Raw genomic sequence first — 23,251 nt, 5'->3', positions numbered from 1 at the left:
TCCTGTCTTCTGCCTCCCCCGCCCCCCCTCGCACGTCCAATTTTGTCTCCCAGTGATTTCATCTCTGCCCCGGACTGGAGTGTAATGCTACAACAGTCCTACCTAAGCAGATCTTACGAACAGCTGGTGGATGTATCTGCTCGCTGCCGCTGATGACTTTCTGATGCACCAATCACGCTGGGGGCGCTGCTCCAGAACTGCCAATCACCGCTGCTCATGTCTCTGCTCCGTCTGCTAATTGGACCCAATGCTCCCGCCTCCGAGACCATCGCGTCCAATTAGCAGACGGAGCAGAGACATGAGCAGCGGTGATTGGCAGTTCTGGAGCAGCGCCCCCAGCGTGATTGGTGCATCAGAAAGTCATCAGCGGCAGCGAGCAGATACATCCATCAGCTGTTCGTAAGATCTGCTTAGGTAGGACTGTTGTAGCATTACACTCCAGTCCGGGGCAGAGATGAAATCACTGGGAGACAAAATTGGACCTGCGAGGGGGGGCGGGGGAGGCAGAAGACAGGAACCGGGGGACACCGCAGGACATGAGGGGCGGGGGTCAGACCAACGATAAATAGCGTTTTAAATAAAGTTACTGCATATCCTTAAAACTATAAATACCGTTTTAAAAGATTTATCACTGCGCCATTTTTTCCAGACGCCATTTTTGACTGTACGCGTGTATTGGATATCTTCTGTTATGGCAATTATCTGTCATGAACGCATTTTCAAGTAGCGCTAGTTCAATTCTCATGTTCCTTCACTTATCCTAATGTTGTTCGGAGTTTACGGGCTAAATTAATGAACATTATCTTTACTGATAAAGTTGTACAAGATTTTGCCCATTGCCATGCAATTAGAATGCTGAACATTTTGCATGACACATCTGTTCCCCTTTTGATAATACTGTAAATTACCATATGCTTGGAGGAGTGCTTTGAAGTTTACTGATGCATGTTTTCAATTTTCTTCAACTACTGATGCTTCAAAATTATATGGATACTATCAGCATCAAGTGAAGACGGAAGATTAAGATGTAAAGAAGGGGAAAAGTAAATGGCAGAGATAATGCATATGGAATGTTGTTTTGTGTTTGAGTATTCGAACAATCAAAATTCTAATGCCTTGTACAAATTTATATGTAGTCAAAATGAGGTTTTATGGGCTGGCTTTCCATTATCAAAGCTCTGGTTTACTGTTCCTACATTTTATGATTGCATTTGATAAAAATGCAATTACACCAAGTTGTGCATTTAAAATTGAATTAAAAAACTGTTTTTTTTTAAGATGCTGCTAAATCATGTCAATAGTGGCCAGTCTACATGCTACCATTCTGGCTTCCCTCATACTGCACCCACCCTCTGCAATGGCTGTCTTCTTGGCCAGTAATGCAATCCATGTTATTAAAAGTAGTGGGATGACCAGTGGATGGCCAGTAAGTCACTTGGAAGGTGTGGGAATCAACGCTAGTCCAACCTCCAATATATAAAGTGCATCGCTGGTAGTGACTGACTTTTGCCAGAAAGAAAGGGGAGTAGGAGGCTGCCATACATTACAGTGCAGGTATGACCACTGCAGACAGCCTCAAGTTTGAACTTTTACAGTGTAAACAAATCTTTTTTTGTGGTATAATTTTAATGGACAACTGAAGTGCGAAGGATATAGAGGCTACCATGTTTATTTCCTTTTAAACAGTGAACATTGCCTGGCTGTCCTGCTAATGTTCAATACTTTTAGCTATAGACCCTGAATAAGCCTGCAAATCAGATGCAGTGCCGTTTCTTGGGCAGTGCAGGCAGAGCGACTGCCCTGGGTGCAACCTGGCAAGTAGAAGAAGGGGGCGCAGGCAGAAGGTCATAACCGCTAGGGAGCTGGTAACGCACGGTCTAACCAAATGGAAGAAGATTACCAGCTCAATCACCTTTCTTGACTCCTCCTGGGCTGCCTGCGTCAGACATCAAGTCATCATCACGTCACCCCCACTTGATGACACCTGATGTCCTGTAGCAATACTGCATGCTGTCAGTGTGTGGCGCCCATGGAGGAGTCGGCTTTCTGGGCTTTCTTCACCTCTGTGTTTTCCTGGTCCCTGTTTCCTCCTGGATGAGCGGCTGGTCACTAGTAAGTAGGCAGATCTACTTGTGACCTGTGGCTGTGTGACTGTCCCTAAAGAGTAAGGGTTCGCGAGTCCACGGGGGTGGGGGGAAGGGGGCGCAATTTTTACACCCTCGCTCTGGGTGCAATTTAGCCTAGAAACTGCCCTGATCAGATGTTTGACTCAAGTTTGACTGGATTATCAGCGTGTAAGACAAAAAAGAGGAAAATAACTGAGAGTCCAATATAGTGTAGTATATTGTTGCGCCAGTAGGTATGTGTCATGTCGAATGAGAGTATGTATACTCACAAGCATTAATTATCTTCTAGGTAATCAGTGAAATGGCAGGTGGGAAGATTAGACCTGACTCCATGCAGGTTAGCAGAATCGCTCTCTGTGTTAAAAAGAAAAGGGGGGGGGGGTGGAAGGGCAATACCCCTTCACCAATGGTGGACAATCTGTAGTACAAGTGGTATAACAGAGGTGCCAACAAACATTGAAAATTCTTTATATAAGAAAACAGGTAGACAGTAAACTGATCTCATAGCACAGATACTCCCATTTTGCCTGATGAAGCTGGCCGTGTCCTGCGAAACATGTTGCATCCTTGAGTTTTTTAAATGTGATAGTGTTTTTTTTTTAAATGTGACTACCTGAGTTTACAAATAAGAGGCACGTTTACCACTTCATCTTTTGGATTAGCAGCATGCTTGTTTCAGGTGGGTGATTCAGACACTACTGGTGTATGAAAGATCATCACAATGCCAGGCAACTGGTATTGTTTAGAAGGAAATAAATATGGCAGGCTCCATATCCCTCTCACTTCAGGTTTTCTTTAAATGTATAATATAATTCCTAATAAATGCAGTTGTTATAAAAAAGGGAGAGCGAACTTGGGCTTTAAGATTTGTAACCTAATCTCTTGGTAATTTATAGTTTATTTTCCTTGCTAGAACATAAGAGTTAAAATCGGTTTTAGAATGTTAAATGCATAGGGCCTGATTCACAAAGCGGTGCTAACCCAGTTAGCACGCCTAAAAGACTTAAGGCGTGATATCCATTGCACCACGCTGGTGAAAAGCCAGTTTAGGGGTGATAAGTTTTTAGGCGTGATAAGTTTAGGCGTGATAAGTTTAGATAAGTTTAGATCGCGCGCAAAGTCCCGCACGCAAAGCAGCGCCATTAAACTCTATGCGAAGTGCACCAGACTTTGCTAGCGCAAAACTTTTGATCAGCTGTGCACTGCGGTGCTAACCCTGTTGGTGCTATAGTTATCACGCCTAAACTTATCACACCTAAACTTATCACGCCTAAACTTATCACACCTAAACTTATCACGTCTAAACTGAGTTTAGGCATGATAAAGGGCTTTTCACCAGGGTGCTAACTGTTAGCACCGCTTTGTGAATCAAGCCCAAAGTGTCAATGGGCATAATTCACAAAGCTTTTTCACCTGTTTCAACTGTTTTCACCTTATCTAGGTTACATTTTTAAGCTCCCAAACAGCAAAAATATAATATAATTAAGGTAAGAAAAGTACTATTGAAATGAAGTTAACCAGGAACAGCTTACATTGAGTGATTATTTTGCTGGTAAATGTGCTGAAAGGTTATTTTTATCACTTAGGTGATAAATAAGTCATTTATTCAAGTTTTGTGAATAGAGCCTATTGTGCTAGATCTAAACAGACATCCTGTCAGTTATGGATTTTTAAATATTTTATATATAATATTTTAAATAAATATTTTAAAGTGGGGAAAGAATAGAAATTCTGTGTGATTTTCATCACTATCCGAGTTCAGTTTGGTTAGTATCTATGCAAAAAGGGCGCCAAGTAAAAAAGGGCATCTGGTGAAGCTGAAACGAGTATTTTCGGCAATAAAAGCTTAACATACTGTAACCCTATTCTCACTCTGAACCCTCCCTCTACAAATGCTTAACCATCCCCCACGGCTAACCTTAATTGCCTCCCATGGCTATGCTTAACCACCCCCCACCCCCTTGCTAACCGTAATCGCCGCCTCCCCAAGCCAATCCGCTGCAAAATGGAAATAAAAAAAGATTATTTTCGCAAAATTTTCACTTAACGACTAGGGGCGTTCCTAGGGTCCTTGGAGATCGGGGGCACCTGTGGGCACAAGGTGAAGGGTGTATGCAAAAAAGGGGCATGGTCATTCAGTGAGTGGGCATGGCCAAATTTAGATGAACTTAGCAGTGGTGTAAGCTACAGATAACGGGCCTTCCCATCAAAATATTGGTTGGAGCCCCATGTCCTTTATTTAGATAATTGACAATTAGTATAGGCATAGATCAAAGATGTATACGCACATACAATTTTGATTGGTCAATCACTGACCAATTTTACTACCCCCATGCAGTAAGTGGGCCAACAGACAATTAATTTGATGAACAGAGCTAAAATTGGCTAATCAAAATTGTATGTGTGTACCAGGCTTTATAGCTTATACTGTACATACTGAAAGTAGCAGGGATCAGCACACACTGCAGCTAGTTTACGATCAGTACAGGCACAGAGTAACAGCTTATACTGTACATACTGGAGCTGGTAGAGATCAGCACACTCTGCAGCTAGTTTACTATCAATACAGGGACACAGAAACAGCTTATACTGTACCTACTGGAGGCAGCAGAGATCAGCACACACTGCAGCTAGTTTACTATCATTGCAGGCACAGAGTAACAGCTTATACTGTACATACTGGAAACAGCAGTGATCAGATCAGTACAAGCTGCAGCTAGCTTACTATCAGTACAGGCACAGAGTAACAGCATATACTGTACATACTGGAGGTAGCAGATATCAGCACACACTGCAGCTAGTTTACTATCAGTACAGGCACAGAGAACCGCTTATACTGTACATACTTGAGGCAGCAGGGATCAGTAGGCTGCCTGGGTGGTCTCTGGCATCTGGCTGGCTGCAGGGCAGGCACCTGACCTTGCTTGTACAAAGATGGTCTGTGGCTGTACCTATATGGGCCCAATTCGCCACAGGGCCACGCATTCAGCATTGGAGGGTGACAGCAGGGAAACTAAGAAGCACAAGATGACAGTGAGGGACTAGGAAGAATTCAGGGGGCTGGAAGAAGCCCCAGGTAAGTAACTGGAGAATGAAGAGAATGCCCATATATTTTTGAGCAAGGTGGAAAAAAGGAATGTGGAGTAAGAAAGAGGGTGGAAATAGAAAGAAAGATTGGGTATCAGCAATATGAGAAAGGCAAATACATACACATATACACAAATCCTATGCTGCATTACTCCTATCACCTCTGATTAACATCTGCCCGCTGAAACCAGGCTGCCAGCTTCACAACAAGCCCTCTGACACACAACAGACTAAGCCCCCCTGCTATGTACAAAGCACCCTGTCTTCACCTCAGGAAAAAGAAGCTTCCATTCCAGAGCCCCCCTGCACACAGTACAGTCACGGGCAGTGGGGGGAAGAATAACACTGTCAGGCTGCCTTCCACTGACATGCCTGACATTCCGGCTAACCAGACACCGCTTTCTAACACTTCACATGACAGGCAGCTGTGAGGAAAGATGAGGGGGGTAAACACTCACTGGATCCACTGACTGAATAATCCTCTAGCTGCAGGCATGGGCCTCCTGGTCTCCTGCTCCCGCTATGTAATTTAAAACAGCCGCACTGCAATGTAAAAAATATCCTTCCGCCGCCGAACTGTATAATTACACAGCAACAGTCCCCTGTCTCCGGGCTTTGAAGTGGGACTATTTAATGTGGTGGAACTATCAGGGGAGAACCGGGGCACTGCAGTTTTCCCTCCATCCTCCGGGTGGCACTGCAACGCTAAAGTGAGATTGCCGGCTGTTGTCATGACAACAGCTGGCGATCTCACCAGGGGGAAGCAGAGCCTTGGAGGAGCGTAAGAAGAGTGGCGGCCGACGTCGGGGTCCCCTGGGAGGACCGCATAACCCTGCATACAGCCTCCGGCGGCTACCCCAAGCACAGGTTGGGATTACCGCTCTGAGTTGCTGTTTTCTGCCTCGACCTTAGCTCGAGATTACCGCCAAGGAGGTTAATGGCAAACACAGATTGCCTAAAAAGGGGTAGCTAGAGCAGATAGTGAGGGCAACACTCCTCAACAAACAGCAAAACAACAAAAATCTGACCCAACTTCTAACCCTCCTACATTTTTTAAAAACCAACCAAACAATTAAGCCAGTGGTCCTCAAACTAAGTCCTGCGGGCCGAATGTGGCCCCCTGAGACTTTTTTACCGGCTCCCTATACAGAAAATGTATTACCTACAGATGCAGTCAGCTACATCTTTAAATATTGGTGGTCCGCATTGGGAATAGCAGTGCTGGCACCACCCATCCACATGGAAGCCAGAAAGCAGTAATTTCGCTGTTTTCCAATCAAATTCCACATCAGGTGACACTGCTGTCAAATTGGACTTCAGGTTGTCACCTGGGTATGATTCACTGCCTGTCCCGTAAAGACTTCTACATCATCTTATGTATACTCCGGGCCCCCAGCAGTCTGAAGCATGTTGACCCGGCCCTCGACTCAAAATGTTTGGGGACCCCTGAATTAAACAAACAAAAGACTGAAGTTCAATGTGAAGCAATTTTTTTATTATTATTATTATTATTTATTGTATTTATATAGCGCCAACATATTACGCAGCACTGCACAATAGATAAAAGGGTTAACATACAAGGTAGGACATACAGGAAACTCACAACAAAACAAGATCATGCAAATGATTTGATAATACAGTGTCATAGGTCAAAATAGAGACTGTTCTAGTCCACAAGAGGGGTGATTGTCAGTAAGATTGCATAATCAAGCTGGAAACACTAAGGGAGATGGCCCTGCCAGAGGCTTACAATCTAAAGGGTGGGGGTGGAGACAATAGGTGTATCTGTTGAGAGGGTGTCTAACAGAACATTTTATGGTGCTGGTGTAGGGGGGTATGCGAGCATGAAAGGGTGAGTCTTGAGAGCTTGTGTGAAGGTATTAAAGGTGGGGGCGAGTCCGGTGGCTGGAGGGAGCGAGTTCCAGAGAGCAGCTTATTGCGGGTGGACCTGGCATTCCAGAGGCCACAGGAAACACGGAGCGAATGCCCAGGGGTAGGATGGATAGGAATAAGGTTATGCCGAGGGGGTGTGTGGGTAGAGTTTGGGGGGGAGGGAAGGGAGGTGCATTTTAAATTGTTTACATCAATCACATCACTTGATATTTCACATGTTGACTCATACCAATCTCCGTTTAGATCTGACCATTGAGAAAGGTTTTCTCCATAACCCTCTTTCTGATACTGACTCTGCTCTCACAGTTTTTATGTGGAAACTAATGACCAGTCAGACCATAATAGGTGGTTAGCTATTTGGCTTTAGCAATGATGAAAGCAAATACTTTTCTTTGCACTTCTAATTGGTGCTGCTGACTTCTGCTATTGTCAGCCCTGCAGCCAGGGCCGGATTTCTGGGCAGGCCTCCAAGGCCGGTTCCTAGCGTGGGGAATTCTTGGGGCGACTGGGGAGCCACTTATCCACCTGTCACCTCTCCTTCTTGCAGCCGCCCGCATTGCTTTGCACATTGTTGTGTGTGTGCGCAGCAGGCAGCTAATGCAGAACGCCAGGGAAGTTAACTTAGCAGCGGATCAGCTGAGCAGAGCAGGCAGCGGCAGCATAGGAACAAGTGCTGCACCGAAGTCTCACCACGCCGCTGGGGCAGACATAGGACACATATGTCAGAAAATCAGGGCGCAGGCAGAGAAGGAGACAGACCTCTTTGCACAGCAGAACTCATCAGGAAGGACACAGAAGCTTTTTGTATACACTCCCTATACACGCACCTTGCTGCGAATACTGTGCAGGGGCACCGTGGACCACTATACACATTTGGGGGTTAGGGTCGGCAGCCTGATCTTGGGCCCTGGGGACACCCCAATACTATAAGGAGGGGAATGCTGGGAGCTGTGGTGCCTCTATGGAGAGGTGGAGCATGCTGTCAACTGAAAACTGAAGAAAGGCAAGTTCCGGGCACCAGATGCGTTGCAAATAACACCACTTTAATTCATCCCACCAAACAAATACATAGCATGGCTGGTCTGACAGCTGTTTCACAAAAAACTTGCTTCCTTTGCGAAACAGCTGTCAGACCAGCCGTGCTATGTATTTGTTTGGTGGGATGAAATAAAGTGGTGTTATTTGCAACACATCTGGTGCCTGGAACTTGCCTTTCTTCAGTTTTGAGTGGAATCTTCTAACCGGGGGCACAGTTAGTTGTTCACCAGGATGCCACCATAGGCTGCCAGGTGCATCTAGTGCCAATTTTGTTTCTCTTTAAAAGCTGCCTGCTGGGAACTGTTGTGCTTCTATGGAGGGGCAAACTGGAAGCTGTGGCGCTTCTGTAGGTGGGGGGTGCACATGCTGGGGGCTGTTTGCCCCTATGGAAATGGGGCCTGACTAGCCTTTCAATTGTTACCATCACCTACCCTGGCTGATTATTTACCCTGAACACGACTTCAGTTCTGACCGCCCTTCGCTATCTTCTCTATCCTTTCTTACCTCACCCCAGCCTGACTGATCTGTCCTCACCATGACCACATCTTCAGTTTTAACTGCCCTTCACTTACCTTACACCAACCCTTCTGTCCCTAATGCCTGGTATGCACGATGAGATTTTCTGGCAGATGTACTGTGAAATCGATTATTTCCAACATGTCCAATCTAATTTCCGATCGATTTTCAATAGAAGTAAACAAATAATCGATCAGAAATCATATTGGAAATTTGCCAGAAAATCTCATTGTGTCTGCCAGGCGTTAGTTCGGTCCCTCTGCATACATACATCTCCTCTAGTTGACCTTCCTCAGTTATAACTGCCTTCTTCCATACACATGCACACACACATACACAGTTGCAGTGCTGGGACCTTTATGGTCCAATAGGTTTCTTCAGTGTGCAAGCAGGACAGTGGCCAAGCGTATCTGTACTGGGCATGTGCAAATAAGGTTTGCATATGCTCAGTAAAATGAAATGCTTGTGCATGGAGGAAAAAAAGCAGTACACAAGTGCCTTAGTTCTACTGATATATGTAGGTAGAAAAAACCAAAGTCTTGTAAAAGTAATACCTTTTAATGGCTAACTGATAAAGTTAAATAATGCAAGCTTTCTGGGATCTAGTCCCCTTCTTCAGGCATATTTCTAGATGTTAGCTGTAGTAAAACACTGATGCAGGGAAGCTGCATGAAGATGGCAGTTGTACTGGTTGCTGTTTAGCAGTTAGATGTCATGTGATCAGCAGGCTGGAGCCAGTGAGCTTATGCAAGCAAACATGAAATCTAGCAGGTTTCTGAAGATAGTGAAGCCAAGTCAATCATGTTACATAAGGAGTCATGAATCCCATTCCACAATTTAAACCTTCTGTTAATGTCTTGAACATTTTCATAAATTTGTACTCAGAAATCTTTCTTGCTTGTTCATTTTTGAAGTTACCTTTAAGAATAAATACTTTTAGATCTTGCATGCTGTGTCCTGGTTCGCAGAAGTGTTGGCCCACTGGTGTGTCCATTTTACCCTCATTAATTTTAAAGCGGTGATGGTTCATTCTTGTGCGCAGTTTTTGTCCTGTTTCTCCTATATAGATTCCTCTTGAGGGGCATTTAATGCAGCGTATCATGTATACAACATTGGATGATTCACAGGAAAATTGGTCTGATATTTGATGATATTTCTGTGAGTTTGGTATTTGTATTTGGCTTGTGCACAAGATATAAGGGCAGGTCTCACACCTTGCGTTATTACAGGGTAATATGCCTGGAGTTTCTGGTGTAGATAATGCACTTCTGATAATCATTTGTCTCACATTGGGAGGTTGTCTGAAAGCAAGCATTGGTAAATCAGGAAAAACTTCTTTCAGGCGTTTGTCTTTATGAAGTATCGGTTGCAGGGCTTTCGATATCTTCCTCAGTGTCTTTAATCTTGGGTTGTAGGTGACCACTATTGGGACTCTGTTGTTTTCAGTCTTTGGGGTGTATTTCAATAGTTCCTCTCTAGATTTTAAAGTTGCTCTGTGTATTTGATCATCAACGATTCGTGGATGATATCCCTGATCTATGAATATATTACGTAGTGACATAAGTTGTCTGTCTCTGTCCTCTGAAACAGAACATATTCGGTTATACCTCAGAGCCTGGCTGTAAACAATAGATTTTTTGGTGTGTTCCGGGTGGAAACTATTCCACTTGAGGTAAATATGCCGGTCAGTTGGTTTACGGTAGATGGATGTTTCTAAAAATCTATCTTGTATATAAATTGTAGTATCCAGGAAACTGACATGGGAGGATGAAAAGTTGAGCGTTAACTTGATGTTCTTGTGGTATTCTGAGAAGTTTTTGTGGAATGTGATTAATTCTTCCTGTGATGCTGTCCAAATTAATAGGATATCGTCTATAAATCTGAAGTAAGCCCATGGTTTAATTTCACACGTTGAAAGGAAGTTTTCCTCCAATCTGGCCATAAATAAATTTGCATACTGGGGTGACATTCTACTTCCCATAGCACTGCCCATTGTCTGTAGATATACATCATTCCCAAATGAAAAATAGTTATGAGTTAGTATATATTTGATAAGTTGTAGTGTGGGCTCTGTTGGTAGATCATTCAACTGAAGGAAATGTTGGCAAGCTGCAATACCGTCCTCGTGTGGAATGTTGGTATAAAGGGATTCAACATCCATTGTAGCCAGGATAGCACCCTCTGGGATTGGACCCATGGCAGTCAATTTGTTAAGAAGGTCAGTGGTGTCCTGGATGTAGCTGGCTGTATTCCTTACCATGGGTTTAAGGATGTTTTCTACCCAGCCAGATATCTTTTCTGTTAGTGTCCCCATGCAAGATCTAAAAGTATTTATTCTTAAAGGTAACTTCAAAAATGAACAAGCAAGAAAGATTTCTGAGTACAAATTTATGAAAATGTTCAAGACATTAACAGAAGGTTTAAATTGTGGAATGGGATTCATGACTCCTTATGTAACATGATTGACTTGGCTTCACTATCTTCAGAAACCTGCTAGATTTCATGTTTGCTTGCATAAGCTCACTGGCTCCAGCCTGCTGATCACATGACATCTAACTGCTAAACAGCAACCAGTACAACTGCCATCTTCATGCAGCTTCCCTGCATCAGTGTTTTACTACAGCTAACATCTAGAAATATGCCTGAAGAAGGGGACTAGATCCCAGAAAGCTTGCATTATTTAACTTTATCAGTTAGCCATTAAAAGGTATTACTTTTACAAGACTTTGGTTTTTTCTACCTACATATATTGTTTGGCTAACACGGTACAGAAACATTTTTACTACTTAGTTCTACTGAGAATGCGCCAACTTTACTTGTACATGCCCAGTATGGACACACTCACCTACAGCCAAGCTCGAACACTGCAGAAACCCATTTGACCAGAGAGGGACCCAGTGCTGAAATGGTGAGATGTAATATGATTTCTACAGTAGCTTCAGTTAAAGGTTTGTGTTTGCAGGGGGGAAAAAGTTTTTGTGTGTGGTTGGTAAGGATGCTGTTGGGGGGGAGGGGGGGGGCGGATGATGACAGCGGGCCTTGGGCGCCAAAAAGTAGAAATCCGGCCCTGCCTGCAGCCACAGCTATTTGTCATGCCTTTTTATATGTCACACATTTATTCATGTGAACCAGGCTTGTCAACAAAATGGTCAAGAATGAATACTGACAAAGCCAAGCCCCTTATGGTTTATACCACACCTGTGGTTTATTAATTTTATAGAGCTATAAAGTCCATCTCGCAGGCTTTTTTGTTCAAGATGCAAGTAAAATGAAAGGGGGAATATATCATACCTGTCTAACTATCTATCTATCTCTCTCTCATATATATATATATATATATATATATATATATATATATATATATATATATATATATATAGTGGGTTGCAAAAGTATTCGGCCCCCTTGAAGTTTTCCACATTTTGTCACATTACTGCCACAAATATGCATCAATTTTATTGGAATTCCATGTGAAAGACCAATACAAAGTGGTGTACATGTGAGAACATTTTTTAAAAATAAATAACTGCAAAGTGGAGTGTGCATAATTATTCAGCCCCCTGAGTCAATACTTTGTAGAACCACCTTTTGCTGCAATTACAGCTGCCAGTCTTTTTAGAGTATGTCTCTACCAGCTTTGCACATCTAGAGACTGAAATCCTTGCCCATTCTTCTTTGCTAAACAGCTCCAGTTCAGTCAGATTAGATGGACAGCGTTATGAACAGCAGTTTTCAGATCTTGCCACAGATTCTCGATTGGATTTAGATCTGGACTTTGACTGGGCCATTCTAACACATAGATATGTTTTGTTTTAACCACTTGAGGACCCACCCTTTACCCCCCCTTAAGGACCAGCGCTGTTATTTGTGATCTGTGCTGGGTGGGCTCTACAGCCCCCAGCACAGATCAGGGTGCATCCAGAGCGATCAGATCGCCCCCCTTTTTCCCCCACTATGGGGATGATGTGCTGGGGGGGTCTGATCGCTCCTGCCTGCCGGTGTTGCGGGGGGGGGGCACCTCAAAGCCCCCCTCCGCGGCGAAATCCCCCCCCCTCCCTCTCCTACCTGGCCCCCCTGGTGTTCCGGGCTGCACAGGACGCTATCCGTCCTGTGCAGCCAGTGACAGGACGTCCCCTGTCACATGGCGGCGATCCCCGGCCGCTGATTGGCCGGGGATCGCCGATCTGCCTTACGGCGCTGCTGCGCAGCAGCGCCGTACAATGTAAACAAAGCGGATTATTTCCGCTTGTGTTTACATTTAGCCTGCGAGCCACCATCGGCGGCCCGCAGGCTATTCACGGAGCCCCCCGCCGTGAATTGACAGGAAGCTGCTTCCTGATTAATCAGCCTGCAGCTGGCGACACAATACTGCGTCGCTGGTCCTGCAGCTGCCACTTTGCCGACGCGCGGTATGAGTGCGCGGTCGGCAAGTGGTTAAACCATTCCATTGTTGCCCTGGCTTTATGTTTAGGGTCATTGTCCTGCTGGAAGGTGAACCTCTGCCCCAGTCTCAAGTCTTTTGCAGTCTCCAAGAGGTTTTCTTCCAAGTTTGCCCTGTATTTGGCTCCATCCATCTTCCCATCAACTCTGACCAGCTTCCCTGTCCCTACTGAAGAGATGCACCCCCCGAGCATGATGCTGCAACCACCATATTTGACAGTGGGGATGGTGTGTTCAGAGTGATGTGCAGTGTTAGTTTTCTGCCACACATAGCGTTTTGCATTTTGGCCAAAAAGTTCCATTTTGGTCTCATCTGACCAGAGCACCTTCTTCCACATGGTTGCTGTGTCCCCCACATGGCTTGTGGCAAACTGCAAACGGGACTTATTATGCTTTCTGTTAACCATGCCTTTCTTTTTGCCACTCTGTTTTCATTTCCTACTACAGTCATAGCCGGGGAGTCAGGCTTTTTCACCACACAAATGTGTACATTAATATGGTGTTCCCATCCAGTCAATTACTGACTGGAAAGTTGATTTAGTTGATTGGAAGGTTAGCCATGGCTCCACCCCTTTGCAGGAGGCATAAGCCCAGCTTTAATCACTATTGTACTGAAGGCCAACATCTAAAAAAAATACATAAAAAAAAAATAAATAAAAAAAAAATAGTTTTCACATCGAATATAAGTGTGTTTTTTTATACTGCTAATTTGGAGAAAACAAATAGGTTATGGATATCATAGCAGAAATGTTTCAAGTTGTCATCTAGAAGCATATGTACAGTTAAATCTAGACTACTAGAATTTTTTTTTCCTTACAGTATGTACCATAAATACTATGAAAATAAGGAAAAACCTACCAAAACTGAATTATCAGAGAAACACAGGGGACCAGTAACAAGGGCTTTAATAATCCATTCTGCCATACGCTTTAATAATAGCAGCTCTCTGTAGTTTCCTCTGTTGAGATGTTCTATAGCATCCTGCAAGGTATATCTCATTAGCTGAACTTCTCTGCTGTGTTCTGTTTTCCTATATAAAGTCATCCATAATATAAAGGAGGCATAGAACCACAGCTGATATTTTAAAACCTTTCATGCATGTTTCGATTAATCCTTTTTTTCCATTGAAAAATTATTTATTTGGAAAACACAATCAGTATAATTGCCATTTTACTAGGTGACATATATATATATATATATATATATATATATATATATATATATATATATATATATATATATATATATATATATATATATATATATATATAAACAAACAATATAGCATATATTTAACCACTTCAGGATTCTGCGTACGCCCCTGAATCCTGAAGTGGTTTCCATGGAAACGGCCGCTCGTATGAGCAGCCGTTCCATGTCAGTTCACGGAGGGTGTCTCCGCGAACACCCTGCGAGCCTCCGATCGCGGCTCGCAGGGTAAATGTAAACACGCGGGGAAGATCTTCCCCGCTATTTACATACATACGGCGCTGCGGAGAACGGCGATCCCCAGCCCCTGATTGGCCGGGGATCTCTGACATCTGATAGGCTGAAGCCTATCTGAGGCGGCGCAGGACGGATTTCCGTCCTGCGCAGCCCATAACAAAGAGGGGAGGGAAGGAGGCAGAGGGAGGAATAGTGCTGCGGAGGGGGGCTTTGAGGAGCCCCCCCCTTGCTAGGCACAGCAGCGCGGTGGCAATCAGACCCCCCCCCCCAGCAGGACATCCCCCTAGTGGGGAAAAAAGGGGGGAAGTCTGATCAGCCTGCCTGCTATCTGATCTGTGCTGCGGGCTGAAGAGCCCCCGCAGCACAGATCATCCAAACCACCCGAAACCCGTAAGTGGTTAATTATTATTTTTTTTGTTATGAAAATTCACTTCCCTTCTCTGTCTGCAGCTAACTTTGACTTTCTACACTTGCCAAATGATTCCTGATGTGATTCTCTGCAAACAGGAGCAGCACAATTTTTCATAAAGGCACAACACGCAAAGGGGTTGCTTCACAATAACAAATAGTGTGCCTTATCAGAGTTAACACACATTATCAAAGTTAACATGCCTTATCAGAGTTAACACACATTATCAGAGTAGCATAGTGAAAGCTATGAACTTATGCTTGATAATTGGCAATGACAAGAGCTCCACTTGTCCTGCCCTGAGCCCCTGCGGGTCCAATCACTTTAAAGGACATTATCCCCGCACTTTCATTGGCCCAATAGGCTGCCTGTCACTTGACAGGAAACTTGGCAGGCAGCCTATTGGGCCAATCAAATTGCGGGGATTATGTCCTTTAAAGTGATTGGACCCTTAGGAGCTCAGAGCAGGACGAGTGGAGCTCTTGTCATTGACTGGATAGGAAGCCAGTGGAGGGATTCACGGAGGGAAGCCACCATGGTGGAGCGATGGGAGGAGTGGATAATTCTGGCTTCCGCATTAATGATGGACTGCAGTGGGGCTATTCGGGTCATAGGAAGACCAGACAGAAGGGCATTGCAGTTGTTAAGGCGGGAAATTATGAAAGCATGGATGAGGAGTTTGGTGGTGGCAGAGGTCAGGAAAGGGCGGGTCTTGCAGATGTTACGAAGGTGGAAGTTGCAGGACTTTGTGACGTTTTGGATGTGGGGAGTGAAGGAGAGTGCAGAGTCCAGGATGACACCCAGACAGCAGGCTTGAGAGGTAGGGCGAATGGTAGTGTGGTTAACAGTGACATGCACATCTGGGAGGTTCAGGGATGGCCAGAGTGGGAAGATCATAAATTCCGTTTTGTTTAGATTTCGTTTCACAAACCTAGCGGACATCCAGGAGGAGATGGCTGATAGGCAGGAGGAGACCTTGTCCATGGTAGTGGGGGATGTGTCAGGGGTGTGGAGGTAGATCTGGGTGTCATCAGCATACAGATGATAGTTAAAACCCATGGAGGAGATAACCTTGCCAATGGAGGATGTGTATATGGAGAACAGTAGGGGGCCAAGGACCGAGCCTTGGGGGACTCCTACCGAGAGGTCTTTGGGGGTGGATGAGGACTCATTGAAGGAGGTTGTGAAGGAGCGGTTGGAGAGGTAGGATGAAAGCCAGGTCAGGGCAAGGTCGTGAATGCCCATGGACTGGAGAGACTGGAGGAGTAAAGAATGATCTACTGTGTCAAAAGGCATACGTTTGTAGCTCTCGCTATGCTACTCTGATAAGGCATGTTAACTCTGATAAGGCACGCTATTTGTTATAGTGAATTAACCCCAAAGTGTTGTTTTAGCAAACACAAAGGTATTGCAGTGCTACCACACCCATCTTCTCAGGTGCTCCAAATAGTGGTGGAAATAGTGGCCGTGGTTCAGTATTTTGCTGTATCAAAGCTGGACTCTAAATAACAGCAGAGTTTTGTCAGTGACAGCAGGGGTTTCACTACTATGTAGACAAACCCTTGATATCAGCAGAGAGGTTAGTTACTGTGCAAGGAGTTTGGCAGATGAAGTGTGGGTGTAAATATCTGGGTGCCTGGGGTTTGCCTATTATGTAGCAGAGCCCCACATTGGTTTTCACCTCTTAACATCACAGGCTATTTTACACTTCCCACCAAGAGCCAAATACACTATTGCTCAAAATTCAATCCCCTATAGTTAAAAAAAAAAAACAACGCTATTGTAGATATAATCCACATTTAATATTTGCCCATTTGTCCTTGTTATCACAACATTCTTTGTTTTCTCACTTTACACTATTAATAATTACAATCCCTTATTTTCAAAAGTAACAGTAATATACCCTCTTGACATACAGATCAAAAAAGCTGAGGCCCCAAGGTAACTATTTATGGGTTTTTTTAAATGCTGTAGTGGCTAATAACTATAGGGGATTTTTTGTACTATACTTGTATTTTAATTTTACTTTTTGTCCACTAGATGGTACTACACCCTTTATCCTGTGTTCTCAGGAAGTGTGTGAATTTTTTTTATGTTTACATTCTACACTCATTTTAATGAATGAATATGGCTTCTAAGGAAGCCATGATTATTTATACGCAGGCACTTTGGCTCAGGGAACACATGTTCCAGTTCACCAGTCACTGCAGAGTAAGTTCCACCAGGACACATCTGTATGTCCTGTTTGCCAGATTGCACCACAAACTGGTCACGTATATATGTCCAGTTTGTGGTAAGTTGTAACAGGTTAACATTGTGTTAGGCATAGGACAGTTTAGTGTTAGGAGTAGGTGGGGGATTGTAGTGTTAGGCATAGTTGGTGGAGGCCTAGTGTGAGAGGTGTGAAGGGTTATGGAAGGCATTCGTAGAATGTTGATAACATTACCAATATTCTACTATTGGTATAACCTGGCACTCACATTTCCCCACACCTTTTTTTTTGCATGCATGCATACAACCTGCCTCCTAAAAGGTATTTAAGTTACTTGAGTTAAAGAGAAATTCTGACCAAGAATTGAACTTTTCCCAATCAGTACCTGATAGCCCCTTTTACATGAGAAATCTATTCCTTTTCACAAACAGACCATCAGGGGGCGATGTATGACTGATATTGTGGTGAAACTTCTCCCACAAGAAACTCTGAGGACCGTGGTACTCCTGGCAGTTTCCTGTCTGTGAAAATTGTTGCATTGTGGGAAATAGCTGTTTACAGCTGTTTCCAACTGCCAAAAAAGCATGCAGCACCTACATCACCTGCCAACAGTAAAAATGTCACTATGTAATAAATGTCAGAATGTAAATCAGGGATTTAAAAGATTTTACAATGGGCAAACACTGACTAAATCATTTATACATAATTATTGTAAAAATGAAGCACCTTTTAATTACATTATTTTCACTGGAGTTCCTCTTTAAGTTAGGTAACAAGAGATAAATCATGAGTTAAGCAATTTAAGAAGAGATACAGTGTAAGTTAATAAGTAAGGCCCTGCTAACAGTGGTCAGCTGTGTTGCAGAATAAGTCTGCATGTCAATTAACTGCCTATACAATTCTATGGGCCTGTTCACAGTAACCATAGGCAAAAACGGGGGGGGGGGGGGGGGTTATAGCTGCCCAGAATCCCCCCTCAGATCAGTGCCAGTGCAGTGTCTGGGGACAAGCACAAGTTGAGACACCAGAATATCTGCAGGCATCATGCTGCTCACAGCACTGCCCCCTTTCTTTCCCTGCTACAGTTGACTTCTGATGTAGCAGCAGCATGTGTACAGAGCATGGAGCAGCTCTGGGGAACTTAACATACACATAGGAAATGCAGGTGGGGGGGATTACAGCTGCCCAGAATCCCCCCTCAGACCAGGGCTGGTGCAGTGTCTGTAGACAGGCACAAGTTGAGACACCAGAATATCTGCAGTCATCCTGCTGCTCACAGCACTGCCCCCTTTCTTTCCCTGCTACAGCTCTGGGTAACTTAACAGTCAGGTGCCCCTGCTGGGTGAATGCTTCACTTTCCCCTTCATCATTACCAATGTCGGCTGTCCTCATTATTATCTGTATCCAAACTGTCCCTGATCTATCCCGTTGTCGATTGAGAGCAGATCGAACATTTAGGAAATAATTGTCAGATCCTGTGAGTCGGACGGGAAATTGCATTATATGTACCCAGCATGATGTATTATTATACTGTATTGTGCATGGCAAATCCTAGGTTTGCCCCGGTAACAGATCATGTTATTCTAACTCGCTGAATGCAAGCTTTGTATTAAAGTCTATGGCCAGTCTCCATTGCAGTTCAGTCATTGTAATGCATGCGATATGTAACTGACCACTGTCAACCAAGTCTAAGGTGAGAATTCAACAGAAAAGCTTTGTGAATCGGCTCCATTATATCTTACAATAGCGCAACATTTTAAAAATCATCCGAAATAGCACTAGGTAGGGGCGTTGATTATATTTTGATTATATGAAACCTCACATATCGCTCTTAGGCAGATTGTTTATATTCAAAGAAAAATGCAAAAAAGGTAATGTGCGCCAAAGTTATTCTTTGTATCACTTTTACACTAATTACCATGCCTAACATTTTTTTTAGAAATTAGAAGCATTTGAAATCAAAGAAAATAATTCTATATTTGAAATTCTTAACTCTGCCCCCTTACTTAGTGCAGTTAATTCAATAAAATTTTCATTTATATATGGATGTCAGATCATATAACATATTTGTTATGTATAATTAAAGTAGATAAATAATCTGTTTTGTTTTAAATTACATTTACATTTCTAAATTTCATACCGTTATCAGAACAAATTGAAACAGATCTGAAAAAAAAAAGGATTACTCTTACCATTCTGAAAATGAATATCATGCCCTAATTATTGTATACTTTTCAAAAAACTGCACCAGCCATGCACAAAACATTTTGGTGTTCGGTAACAAACATCTCTAAACCTTGCTCTCTTTAAAACTAATTACCTACTGCTCAACGCCTAGTGGCATGATTGCGGTGGCAGTCCCAGGACCTCTCCACGCCGATTGGCGTGAACGGCTGCCAATGGGGCTAGCAGGAGATCGCGTGCGCCGATGTGCGTGCATCTCCGCTTGGAAGGCTCCGCTCTGCATTCATTCTCCCAGGGGCGATCGCAGCTCGGAAACTGTTAGACGGCAAAACCGTCATCTAATATACCTGTACAGCGCTGTACTGAGGGCAGCCGTGTGTCACAGCTGTTCCCCTGGGTGGCAAGAGAGCAATCAGCTCTCCTATGACAGCCGATCGCTGTCATAGGCTGGCTAGGGGAGGGAGGGATTTGTAAATGAAAAAAATAAGACATTTATTAGAAAGATAAACAGAAAAATATTTATAAAATAAATAAATAAACATTGGGGGAGTGATCAGATCCCACCAACAGAGAGCTCTGTTGGTGGGGAGAAAAGAGGGAGAATCACTTATGTGTTGAGTTGTGTGGCCCTGCAGCTAGGCCTTAAAGGGAAGGTTCAGGGAGGGGATTAAAAAAATAAAAATAAATTTCCACTTACCTGGGGCTTCCTCCAGCCCGTGGCAGGCAGGAGGTGCCCTCGCCGCCGCTCCGCAGGCTCCCGGTGGTCTCCGGTGCCCGACCCGACCTGGCCAGGCCGGCTGCCAGGTCGGGCTCTTCTGCGCTCCATTTCCTGGCACTTCTGCGTCCCACGCCGGCGCGCTGACGTCATCGGACGTCCCCCGGGCAGTACTGCGCAGGCGCAGTAGTTCTGCGCATGCGCAGTACAGCCCGGCGGACGTCCGATGACGTCCTTTAAAGCTTCAGTGGCCTATTTACAGAAAATGGCCTGGTCTTTAGGGGAGTTTAACCTAAGCATTGTGGTGATCACACGGACGGTGATCCTGGTGCCACATCACCACACCATGGAAATCCGTATTCATATAACCCTGCACCACGATGCATTGACAAGGTCATATGCATAACCCAGCCCCCACTCAATGACATACTTCCTTCTGGGCAGGAAGTATGTTACTGGGATTCCCGTCGGGTCATGCATGTGTGCCACTTTGCACCACACTCCCGTCATTCACACTTGGCCTTTGACTTACAATGCTGCATAATCTGTACGGTAGGTACAGATCATGAAGCAACACGCTATATATTTTGCATTGGGAATGGGCCAATTTGGATACTTCCAGCACACCACATCACATTTCGTGAAATGTGCAAGTCTCCACAGACTTGCATGGTCCTTGCAGTGTGGATGTGGTTGGGAAGCGTAACACTGGGTGGATCAGTGTGCTAGTGTAAAAGGGGCCAAAATGTTATCCAAAATAAGATCAGACAGAGATCTAGCTCTTCCCTACATCTAAATGAATGGCTCTGCAGTCATCATTTTCCCATGTTTACTTTGGATATGCCAAATGCTTTCTATTATATGGGAAAATATGGGACATTTATACTATTTCAAGTGTCCTGGAACAGTAAAATTGATTGCCTCTAACATTAAGAAATCACAATTGCTTTAAGCACATCACTACATACCTTTTACATTTGGATACTGCTTGAGATTACTGATAATGTCCTTACATTTTAGTAAATACTCTGATGGTCCTCCATCCTATCATGTCAGAAATCCCTGGATGGTGCTCATGTCACGTCCATCACATACGGTAATTGCATACATCGACATTCGGGTCATGCAGCTCCACGATACAGCCTCACCTGAAACTGGGTGTCATGTGACCAGATACATATGAGAGCGCAGAGCGCTACCAGCCGCAGGAGCGAGACAGGAGTATGTGCCGGACCAGCGCATGCGCAATGAAGCGCAACTTGGCCAGGTTTACGGGCTGAATTGCAGGACACCAGGGCCATCGGGGGAGACGGCGAGGGACAAATGGCCTTAAAGATGACCTCCAGAGTCAAAACAAAAATCCTGCAGCCTGCAATTAAAAGTAAGTTATATTTACCTGAGAAGTCTTGTCCCATGATGCCGTCCTGTAGTCCCTGCATCACCTGACTTCTTGCGCCTGGCCTCGCCTCCTCTCTCTCTGCAGAAAAAAAAACGCCAAGCTATTTTCTGTACTGTAGTAAATAGCTTGCCGTTTTTCTCTGCAGAGAGAGAGGAGGCAGGGCCAAGCGCTGGAAATCAGGTGATGATGGGACTTTGGGATGGAATCGTAGGACAAGACTTTTTGGGTAAATATAACTTACTTGCAGTCTGCCGGATTTTCGTTTTGACTCTGGAGGTCCTCTTTAAGGAGGCTTAAAGAGAATCTGTACTCTAAAATTCTTACAATAAAAAGCATACCATTCTACTCATTATGTTCTCCTGGGCCCCTTTTTGCTGTTTCTGACACTCCTTGCTGCAATCCTAGCTTGTAATTGCCAGTTTTAGGCAGTGTTTACGAACAAAAAACATAGCTGTTAACCAGCATGTGATAGGCTGAGAGAAGCTCAGTCTGTGACTCATACAGAGCCTGGAGGGGGCATGGAGAGGCTGTGTATAACTTTTACCTATCACAGCAGAGCAGCACATTCCTGCTTGAGCCGACAAAGCTGACAAAGGAAAGAAGATTAGATTATATAACAGATATAATACAGCCACTGTGCAACTAGGAAAGGCTGCAGTAAGACAGACCACATTAGAATAGGTATAGGAACTTATAGGATAGAAGAAATAAGGCTGAACATTTTGTTACAGAGTCTCTTTAAGGAAGCTCCATGTAAGTATGGTACCTGAGACACTTCTTGTCTTAGGTACACTTTCAATCAAATTTCAGATCTCATCTACAGTATATCTGTGCACTGTGTTTCAGTATGAACAGCCCAGTAACATCCTCTTTTGCATGCGTAATCCACTTGCACAAAACAAGTTTTTTTGTTTTTGCACCCCCACCTACTGTAACTGAGAGAATTGCAGTAACATGAACACTCAAGATCCTAACAGTTTATGTTATAATAATTGCGGGGAGGCTGTAGAAATTTGTGCTCATGATTAAAGCAGTTTGAAATAACATGTAGCACTAACCCTAGCAAAATTGTAGAGCTGAAATGGATTGCTTATTTTTCAAGTTGGAAGTTGGAATTTCCCTTTAAATCCATATCATTTACCATTTCGACTCATGCATGCAAGGTTCCCTCGATCTCTCCAATCTCCCCTCTCCCACTCTGTTGTCACATTTCAATTTCTTACACTGCTCATTTAAGTGTGCCTACTTGTCTCTGCATGCTGTTTTTTTGAATTCTTCATTCGGCTGTGTAATTTCCTCCATAGTCTTCAGCTTCCTTTCTTTTCTCAGCAACTTTTTAAAGCGTTTGACAGACAGCCACTCTGCCATCATAGTTTGCTTTTCTTTTTGTAATATATTGGTATTTGTCAATTTCTGCACAATGCCTCAAACGTATAGTGAGGAATTCTCTGTACTCTCTCTGTCTCTGTAATCTCTAAAATCTGTTCTTCACTTCCATTGAGTAATCATATGGTGCACCTTAAAGGTCACATCAAATTGGCCTGATAGCTTTTGCTGACGTATTTTATTATAGGCTTTGCATTGAGATTCTAATAATATGAGCCACTGTCAACTCCAGGTCTTGCCTTTGCAAAAATCTACAGAATATTTCCATCTTTGATTGCAAAATGTATAGAGTGTGTTAATCTGCCTGTGGTCCTATCAGGTGATGTACATGAGAAAAGTATCAAGCAATCACCTTTCAATTATCTTGCCAGAATTCTGTTTAAAACAAACCTGAAGCAAA

General features: G+C 43.9%; 1 long non-coding RNA gene across 1 annotated transcript in view; it reads left to right on the top strand.

Annotated features, from left to right (window-relative positions):
* The first annotated feature begins 11,041 nt into the window (after positions 1-11,041).
* LOC137528302 (uncharacterized) overlaps positions 11,042-23,251 on the top strand; it is a 65,417-nt gene continuing 53,207 nt past the window's right edge. Inside the window, exon 1 of the long non-coding RNA XR_011023354.1 lies at positions 11,042-11,568. This is a non-coding gene — a long non-coding RNA (uncharacterized lncRNA). The remainder of the gene's footprint in view (positions 11,569-23,251) is intronic.

The sequence above is a fragment of the Hyperolius riggenbachi genome, chromosome 8 (genome assembly GCF_040937935.1).
Source record: "Hyperolius riggenbachi isolate aHypRig1 chromosome 8, aHypRig1.pri, whole genome shotgun sequence".
Taxonomy (NCBI): Eukaryota; Metazoa; Chordata; class Amphibia; order Anura; family Hyperoliidae; genus Hyperolius; species Hyperolius riggenbachi.
The sequence above is the reverse complement of the archived record's forward strand: the minus strand, read 5'-3'. Positions and strand labels throughout refer to the sequence as shown.